The 10000-nt window shown below is 38.2% G+C and overlaps 1 protein-coding gene across 10 annotated transcripts in view; it reads left to right on the forward strand.

The window, feature by feature from the left end:
* Positions 1-10000, forward strand: part of LOC106883318 (uncharacterized) — a 351443-nt gene that overhangs the window by 320820 nt on the left and 20623 nt on the right. For 7 of the 10 annotated variants that reach the window (XM_014934300.2, XM_014934321.2, XM_014934292.2 and 4 more), the window contains one exon: positions 1143-1267. The exons of 1 other annotated variant lie outside the window; for it this stretch is intronic. The gene's annotated coding sequence lies outside the window, so the exon portion shown is untranslated. The remainder of the gene's footprint in view (positions 1-1142; positions 1268-10000) is intronic. 2 more of the 10 variants (XM_014934337.2, XM_014934313.2) reach the window with 1 other exon arrangement.

A 10000-nucleotide genomic window follows, 5' to 3' on the forward strand; every position in this document is an offset into this window, starting at 1 on the left:
AAGACACCTGACGAAGGCTGGAGGGTATATCAGCCGAAACGTTGTGTTAACAACAAACAAGATGAGGACGAATATCCGTCAAATGTAGATAATGTAAATAATGTATATATATATATATATATATACCTGTCTTTAATGCAATTTTTATTGTCTTTCATAATATGTAGGGTAATCACTAGATGAATCTATACACTCTTTGTCAGAGATTTTGCACAGAGGTTGTAACACATGTGTCAGATTAACCTCGGAAAACATATCTCTCACTTGACCAAGCACTGGCATTGGTGCATTATAAATGTGGTTATCCAAGTGATTCAATCCATTCCACCGTTTCTAACATTCGTATATATGGATATCGGTGACCGCTTGTGATATGATTCAGAATTAGGAATGTGTGCGCGTGCATCTATAGTGTGTCGTGAGAGTTTAACGTATATGGACATATATTATGCAGTGGTAAAAATTTCACCTGAGGCTGAACTTAATAAATTGACAATGTGTATATATTCTTTTATTAGTTTCAGCAAGTGGATTTGAAAATGCTAGGACACCATGTATGTTACGAAATTAATAAATACATGTATTAGTGTAACGCTTCACAAGAAGGGGAGTTATCTTGACGTTTCGGAGAAAACACGGAGAGATGAAAAAATAACAATAGTATCAAAAAGAGGAAATTTTTGTCTTTCAATGAAAGAAAATAAGTTAAGAACGTGGAGATATACATACATACACACACACGCGCACACACACACACACACACACACATACATACATACATACATATATATATATATATATATATATATATATATATATATATATGCATGCATGAATTTGAAGTATACACGTATATTTTGAAAAAGTGAGCGATAGAAGTGTGTGCGCTTCTCACGATTTTAATTAGGATGCCTATAAACAAAACCGAGAAATATAAATAAATAAATAAAACTATATCGTATTTGAATGTAAATTATAATTAGAGAATAAATCTCTAAGAAAAATTATTATGGCTGCTATTTGCATAAATATAGATAGTCAAATCAGTGTTATTATGTTTGATGCCATGAGCTTTAAAAGTAGAAAGATGCGGCGATGAAAATACAATATTCATTCATAACTTGTTTTATATATCTCGACAGGTACATCAAAAGAGACTGACAGTATATATACCAGGCTTTAAGAAAATCAGAACTTGGGTCGATCCTTGAAGACGGTGCTCTAACATGGCTAAAGTTTAATGACTGAAATAAGTAGAAGGTGAAAGGTACGGTTGCCAACTTTGTGCATCTATAATAATAAAACAACATTCTGTTTTTCCGTCTGTAACCTCTGTATCTCAGTCTACATTTGCTCTAAGTAGACATATTATACGCTTTTCGAATCAGGATGATCCCACGTTTGAAAATATGCCCTTCATTTGTTTCTTGAACATCCAGCATTGAGATATGATTTTAAAACATTTGGGCTGCAATTTGTAGCAGGTAAACTTTGGCTGATCCACGCCATCTTGGTTAGTATTTGTCAAATGACGTCAGAGATCAAGGGGGAAACAAATGACACTTGTTTCGTTAAATTTACGTCGCAATAAGTTGGGACAAATTGGCCAGCAGTTGAAATTCAACTTTGGACCGCATGATTGCATTACGAAATTGATTCTCATCTTAACCTCTGAATTTAACCTCTAATCTTAACCTCACTTTAACCTCTCATCTTAACATCTGATGATACACCAATGGGGTATATAATCATTATAGACGTATTATAGTCATGCTATTTAGCCCTTTAAGTTTTCAGCCGTAGGCCCAATTAACCCTCTGTAGGAGCGAGCTCAGAAGTTCGCACGGAGTGCGGTTTTTAAACTAGTGTTTAATAATTATAAGCAAATAGAAGGTGATGAGGTAGCAGAATCGTTAGCACACTGGACACAATATTTAGCGGCATTTAGTCGTTCTTTTCGTTATGAAATAAAATTCCGGCGAGATCGACGTTACCATTCCTTCTTTCGGAGTCGATAAAATAAATAACAGTTCAGTACTGTGGTCCATGAGATGGACTTACACCCTCCTCCGATAATGCTGACTTTCAACCGAACTTTGCAAGCAATAATTATGAATATATGTGTTTCTGTGAATGTATCAATGTATCTGAATGTATTACATAGAATTTAACATATACATTAAAAAAATATGTATGCTCAATGGCAGTAGCGCATATTGGTGAAGCAGCCATGGGCCCCTAACGTCGCCTATTGTTATTGGAAGATGTGTAAGGCTCTTTTTGTTAGTCAGTTTGAGTAACGAGATGACAATAGATAAATGGATGTGACAGCATACTTTCACAAATTCATAACAGAATAAAGTATATAGAATGAAGAAATACATTAACTAAGAAAAGTATTAGTGATGATATCACATATTTTGTGAATCAGCATAACTAAATCGAAGTTTAACCTAAACCATATACGGAAAATAAATAACTTACTGTGAGACATTATTAAAAACAACATCAGCATAAGAAAATAGTTAAGTCAGTATTGCTATGTTTAATGCCATAACTTCAAAACTAGAAACAACTGTGGTGAAACGAAATAAAGTATTTATTTACAACTTACATTATTTTGAATATTTCGCCAACAAAGGTCTAAATTTGTACTTGTTTAATAATTAAAATAATTTTAATCATTAAGTAAAATGGTAATTTGCTCAGCTCATAATTAGTTGCAATCAGCATTTTAAAGCTCACTGTAATAACTAAACTTTATTACTCTTTCCCACATGGGTAGTGGCCATGATAACCCATTAGTTTAACCTCTGAAATATGCTGGATTTCACAGTTTCACGTTTATAGTATTATGTATCATTATTATTTCGAGTGGAAAAGTTTACTCCATGCTTCGCAGAAGGGATGCAAACACATTTGGAATTTTTACTCCTTTAGTTGATGCTTTCATTAAAATAATTTACTTATCTAAATCTCATTGCATTCGTTCTTAGCTGAGACATCATCTTCTAACGATTATGACCTCGTAGCTTGTACAACGCTTTCCATAGTTGATTTAGCAGCCTAAAGTGTCTCGAAGACACACAAATAGCCTCTCAGCTGTTTCACCTTCGTCACAGCAATATATGAAGGACGCATCAGCTAATGAAACAGAATAGCACAAACAAATTATTTCAAACATTTCCATTTGAGTATGCTAGCGAAATATGAAATTCAGTTCTTTGTTCAAAGGGTGCGACACATCACTCTGTCCAACAATCGAAACCACGACCGTACGATTGTGAGGCCAACACTCTAACTACTTAAGACACTTGCTTGCATATGATAACACCAATGTTATCGCTGTCTTTCATATGGTTGTTGGACCCGAATACTTTCAGTAATTTATTCTCCAAAATGTTATTCTCGTAGATGCTTGTGTACTAAATTTTTCATCTACTTAGTGATACTCTGTTGACAAATAGAGTGGTCTAAAAATGACCAGAGCATGTCCCGTAATATCTTCCATACTTGCCGATATAATTAATATACTTTTAGCGATTTATTAATATTGTCTTTTCCGCGCAGCATAATTATTTTCAATTAGACTTTTAATGTTCGCCGCATGAAATTTGATGACAATAATTTGTCTGTTGAATTTATTTAGCCTTCTATTATTAAATGGAGAATATTTGAAATTATTTATACTTTTTCCTGCAACTTTTATCGATTTGAAAATGTCTGGAAGTTTCAAATTTGTCTTTAGGGGAAAGAAAGAATTTCCATACGCGTTTATTGAAGGGTTATTCATCTTGCCATCTTAATGTAAGTGACCTCTTCTAACTTACGATGAGTTCATCTCCATTAAGTGTCCATTATAAATATTCAGTCCAGTTACTTTAGGATCGAGTAAAGTTTCTAAACATTTGAAGTATTTACTGTAGTGTTCAATTCTGTCTTTCATTGTTATTTCCTACGATTTCTATATACATACAGTGTGAGCCTATTTATCCCTTACTCTTCAAATGTTATAGATACAGTACTTGAATATCCGTCAAAACTAGGTTTATCTTCTATCACGTATTTCTCCATTCATATATATATGACTTGTTGATATCAGAATATAATGTAGAGTTGATGTGGCAACCCCCTAAAACTAATATATTTCTATTTTAAGTACGAAAGAGAATTTTTCTTGCACATTTCTTCACAATGTGACAGTGGGTGCTGCAAACTTCTATTAGAAAATTTTTCCTTACAACTGGAGATCGGTTATGTTTGCACTTGGCACAGTTTTGATGGTATTATTTCTCTAAAATTCCTTGTATTGATATGTAGATGTGACTTGAATATCAGAGATGCTATCTATCTATCTATCTATCTATCTCTCTCTCTCTCTCTCTCTCTCTATATATATATATATATATATATATATATATATATATATATATATGATTGCATTTTATAATAGTTGCTACCCAATGACCACGCGTTATATATTATTGGTTGGAGATGATGATTTTGCAACATGTGCTGTTATGGTAATGCTGGTGGTGTAATTATTACAAAAGAACTGTTTGAGGCAAGCGTAGGCTAAAAAGCACGATTGCAATCCACCGCATAGTTTTATGTGCATGTTAATGTGTAGCACATTGGGAACGTGCTTTTACCATATATTTATCTCAGTTTAAAATATATGATAGCAGTAAATTAAATAGAATTTGCCTCAAAGACAGTGAACGGGTTGTATCTCTTTTTGATTAGTAGACCCAAATCGTAGCCCATTTATACTAGAGCTGTTCGGTGGTTCTTTGTTACTTAAAACAAAGTCCACTTTGTTGCGAGCATTTGGACAAGGATTCCAGTTCAAGCATAACTCATGATTTATGGTTTCGTCTTTGTTTTCCTCTAACAATCTCGAGGGAACGCTGAGGTAATATTTCATCGTAGTTAGCTTACGTCTATAAACCAGTCATAAAAAAAAAATGCGTGTCCTGTAAGATGGCCCGACTGTCTACTAGGCGATAACATTTAACTTTGATAGTTTAGCTATTTTTTTTAGAAGAAAAGAGTGAGAACAATTGAAGATTATTTTGGGCAAATCCAAGCATTAATCAATATCTCTCAGTATATATGACTGCTTGCATAAAATGAAAGAATATAAAAACAACTATAGCATATTTGTATCTTTAAGAAAACAACATACCTATATCTTAGGAATATATTCATTCGTTTATTTATTCATTCTGTTATTCATCTCATATAAAACTTCAAGCACTTAATATCACTTCTCAGGTTTACTGCTTTTGGTGTTAATCACTTGTTTGCTACTAGCCCACATGCTTTTAGCTAAATCAAATTCACCGTAACTACTGAAGCTAAACAAAAGAGTAAAAGAAGCAAATATATATCAATTTTACAGTGTTTCAGATTCTTCATGCAGTGAAAAGTTTCTACCATTTGAAACATGCTTACAGGTAAACTTTACTAGTAAAATTTTTTTACTGAGTACAAATATATCAATGAAAAAGAATACTAGCCATCAATCATTTGACCTTTTCTCACCGGCCTCCTATATTAGTCATTGCGATTCTTGGCATGGTAATACAATTTTATAAAATGATAAAATATATGAATTCAGAAGTTTTAATAAATTGGTATGTTCCTCGCATGTTGGAAAATTTATTCCTAATTTGAGAATTTGCATTATCGTTCGGAAATTTTTTACAACTTATCGATTTATCATAACTGTAAGATGTTCCTTAGATATACGTATTGCTTCTATTTTATTTATTGCGACATACATAGGAGTAGCTCATATTTTATTGAATTCACTTCTTTCAGAACATTCTTGATATTACTCGATAAAAATTTAGATGTTTCCTATGTAAGTAGCTGAATTCCTTTCACCGGTTTCATTGCTATAAGCTTTCATAATTGAGTTTTCGTGGGTATATAAATGCATCAATATATACACAAACGAAGGTGGCGAGATGGCAGAAACGTTTGCATTCCGGGCGAGATGATTAACGGTATTTCGTCTACCTTTACGTTCTGAGCTCAAATTCCACCGAGGTCAACTTTGCTTTCATCCTTTCGGGATCGATAAATTAAGTACCAGTTACGCACTGGGGATGATGTAATCGACTTTGTCTGTCCTTGTTTGTTCCCTCTATGTTTAGCCCTTGGTGAGCAATAAAGAAATAAGAAACATTAGCACGCCGAGCGAAAGGCTTAGCGGTATTTCGTCTGACTTTACGTTCTGAGTTCAAATTCCGCCGAAGTCGACTTTGCCTTTCATTCTTTCGGGGTCGATAAATTAAATACCAGTTGCGTACTGAGGTCGTTATAATCGACTGCCCCCTCCCCAAAAACTCCTGTGCCTAGAGTAGAAAAGGATATATACATAAACAGCTCAATAAATCAATCACTGAAACATGGAAACAAATAAAAATTTAACTGGACATACAGATAAGTAAATAGAGCAGCAAATCGACACACAGACAGACCAGACCAGACCAGATAGATAGATAGATAGATAGATAGATAGATAGATAGATAGATAGATAGACAGATAGACAGATAGATAGATAGATAGATAGATTTCTTTATTAGACACGAACGACCGAACACAGAGGGAATACAATGCAGAATATTTCTTTTCAAAAACGATCAAAAGGGATCGAAAACGTTTGGGGACGTGTACACAAGGAAATAACAAAAGTGTCGTTTTTAACAATTAGAGTTCTCAAAAGGTGGAGTAAATATAATATTGACAAAGTTTATCCCTGGAAAGAAAAACCTACGAAAAAGAACCACGGTAATCTCGTTAACGAACAAAAGTAAACAATAACGAAAGCAAAGCGTTCTTTTTCTCTTTGCTTTCTAGGGTCATGGTCAAGTTAGTTCCGTCATTCATGCGTACCACCCTTGCTACATTCGCTCATCTTTTGTTAAACTTTTCATTAGACAAAACTTCCCTCTCTATACTCACCTTCCATTCCAAGTGATATTTGAAAAAGTTGTTGTTGATGTGAGGAAAGTGTATGTCTCTAAACCTTTCACACGAGTCCACCATACATATTCTTTCACCATTGCCACTGGTACAATGTAAGCTGCCTCGCCTTCCCGGTTAAAGGAAGATGGCGGGGCAATATTCACGATAGACTCGGCTGATAACCGAATTTGTTCCACACGTGACAGCAGCCGTTCGACATAGGCCAACAGGTCTGAAATGTTTGGACATTGTATGAGTGCGAGAACGGTTTCGTCGCTGTTACCGTATTTCAGGCAGATCGATCGGTCCGCTGTTTCTTGAACGGTGTCGCTGAAGCTTACCCCGATCGGGCAATGCTTCACTGGAAATTGTCCATAGGTCCTGGCCCGAAAGTGGTCCTGAAGAGGCGAGTTAGGTACTCCTCATCGACGCCCAGAGTCTCCCCAAGAACGTCATCACACCTCCCCTCCACTAATCCTCTATAGAACGTCTTCGTGGAATTGAAGTCGCACAAGTTTGATCCCGGGTAGCAGAGTTGCTGGAGAACATGGCGACACGCGCGGTGCCATTCGCGCAGCCTCGGTTACTGCTTAATCCATGAAACGCTAGAGATGTCGCAGTCTCAGCGCATGTCTGCGCATCATCAACCACAGCATACCCAGCCCTCCATTTAGCGATTGTTGGCAGCAAATAGATCGCTTGACCATCGGAACGCTTCCCTTCCACAAAAAGCGGAAGAATATGCGTTTTAGTTTCGTGATGGCAGGGTCAGGACGAGGCACAACAGTTAGATGGTAGTAGATGACGGATGCGATGTGCGTATTCACCACCTCATACCGACCTTTTAGAGACAGCTTCCCCTCGGCCCATTGCTGGGTGAGAGTGGCCACTCTACTCGTTATTTCTTCCCAGTTTTTCTTCATTTGGAGGTCTGGACCAAACGAGACACCGAGCAATTTAACCGGTCCGTCGGTCCAGTGTCCCACGATGGAGACGCTGTTGGACTGCGTGGGCTTGCTTCTCCAGGTGCCGAGTCGCAAGACCACTGACTTTTCCGGGTTAATTTTCGCTTTGTTACCGCTTCGTATTCTTTTAGTGTCTCGCCGATCGGGTAAATATGTCTGTGGATCGACATTGTGACGGTGGCATCGTCTGCGTATGAAGATACGCTCCTCTCGCATCCCAGTTCTCGCGCGATGACCCTCAGCGTCGCCAGCTTCTTCAGTAGTGGCTCTAGAGTTAATATATGCAGAAGTGACGAAAGAGGGCATCCTTGACGGACCGAACGCGTGATGTTAAATGGTCTAGATAGATGTCCATTTACGCAAACTACCGACGGGCTGCCGGTGTATAAAGAATCGATCCAACCGCGGAAGACTGGCCCGAAACCAGCCGTCGGAAGGACAGCCTCCAAATATCGATGGTCAATTCTATCGAAAGCTTTTGATTAATCCAAATTGATCAGTGTCCCACCCATGCCAGGTTCCTTAACTACCCTGTTTATGACGTAGGGCATGAGATGGAGATTGTCATGGATACATTTTACCGGCACGGCACATGTTTCCGCCTTGTCGACCAGTTTCTCGATGACAAGCGCCAACCACTCGGCTAGCACCTTGGACAAAATTTTCAGATTTGCGTTGTGCAGAGTGATGAGCTAGAAATCATCTATATCGTTCCACTTCTTTGGATCTTTCTTTAGCAGTGTCACCGCTCCTCGGCTCACAAAACTGGGGATACACCCGTTTTGCTGCCAGTTGCAGTAGACTGCTGCCAAGACGTCTCCAAAAAAGTCTGACATATGACAATAAAAGCTCATAGGACCGCGCAGCCTGCCATCGTATTCGTACATCAGCGGCTGTAATGGAACTTTCACAACATTCCAACTCTTTTGCCGAGAGTCGTGGCAGGCCAAGCAGGTAGGCATCACCCTGCGTTCTGACACACCAGTTGTGCCAAACAGTCGGGCAAAGTCTTGCTGAAAAGCCTCAAACATTCTTTCGGGCTTGAGTAATTTGCGCCCTTGTTCATCCATCAAAGACCGAATGGTGGCTTTGTTGCTTTGTTGCGTCTCCGCCACCTGGGCCTCTCGGGTGGCTGAAATTCATTCGTTTCTGAGGGCACACATCCTAGCTCTGACGACGCAACTTTAGTGTTTGGCGTTGAAGTGTTGGTCAAGGGCCAACCTCGCCGCCAGCACGTTGAACACGATGCCACTTTTAAGTGCCTCCTTTAATTTCTTTACTAGGTCTCCCTCTATTCTATTTCGATCTATCGCTAAAACCTTGCTATCCCTAATCGATTCTGCTTTGATTGCCCTCTTTAGAGCAAACCACAGTTTATTGCTGACAATAGCTCCCGTCAATTCCCTCTTAACTAATGTGCTAATCCGGTCTCTGTAAGCCTGTCGCTCCGGGAACGACGCGTTCAGCTTCCAATAAACGGAACCCTGCCTATGATTCTTATCTAAGTCGAGCGAACAAGTCATGAATTTGTGATCGGTGTAGCTGACTATGTGAAACTGTGAACAACCTACACTATCCTTATCCACTGTCCTACAGAATACTCTATCTAAAAACTATTTGGATTCACGCGATGCGGTTGGTCCATGCCCACATTAGCACATTCGGTTAGTCCAGTCGGTACCTGTCAGACAGTTGGAAACGTCGGAGCAGGTCTATGAGGCATTTGCAACTTCTTCTTTTCGTATTTCTACCTACATAGTCTAAATGCGTGTCTATAGTATCATTCCAATCCCCCACTAAAAGTAAAGGTCGAGACGTTCCTAGGAAACTATTAGTCGGAAAGCACACCCATTACTGTCATCGACATCCAAGACGACAAGCTTACCCTCCTGGTCTAGGAATATTGCCCTTACTTTCAGATCCAGAGTCTTTCGAAAGAGCACCGCAGTACCACCAACGTTCATTCTTGACACACGGGAAAACATAAATATCGAATTGTCTGCCGAACATATTCAGGAGGGCCAGCGGGCTGGAGAGTTTGGTTTCGCTGATGGCT

The sequence above is a fragment of the Octopus bimaculoides genome, chromosome 2, assembly GCF_001194135.2.
Source record: "Octopus bimaculoides isolate UCB-OBI-ISO-001 chromosome 2, ASM119413v2, whole genome shotgun sequence".
Classification (NCBI taxonomy): domain Eukaryota; kingdom Metazoa; phylum Mollusca; class Cephalopoda; order Octopoda; family Octopodidae; genus Octopus; species Octopus bimaculoides.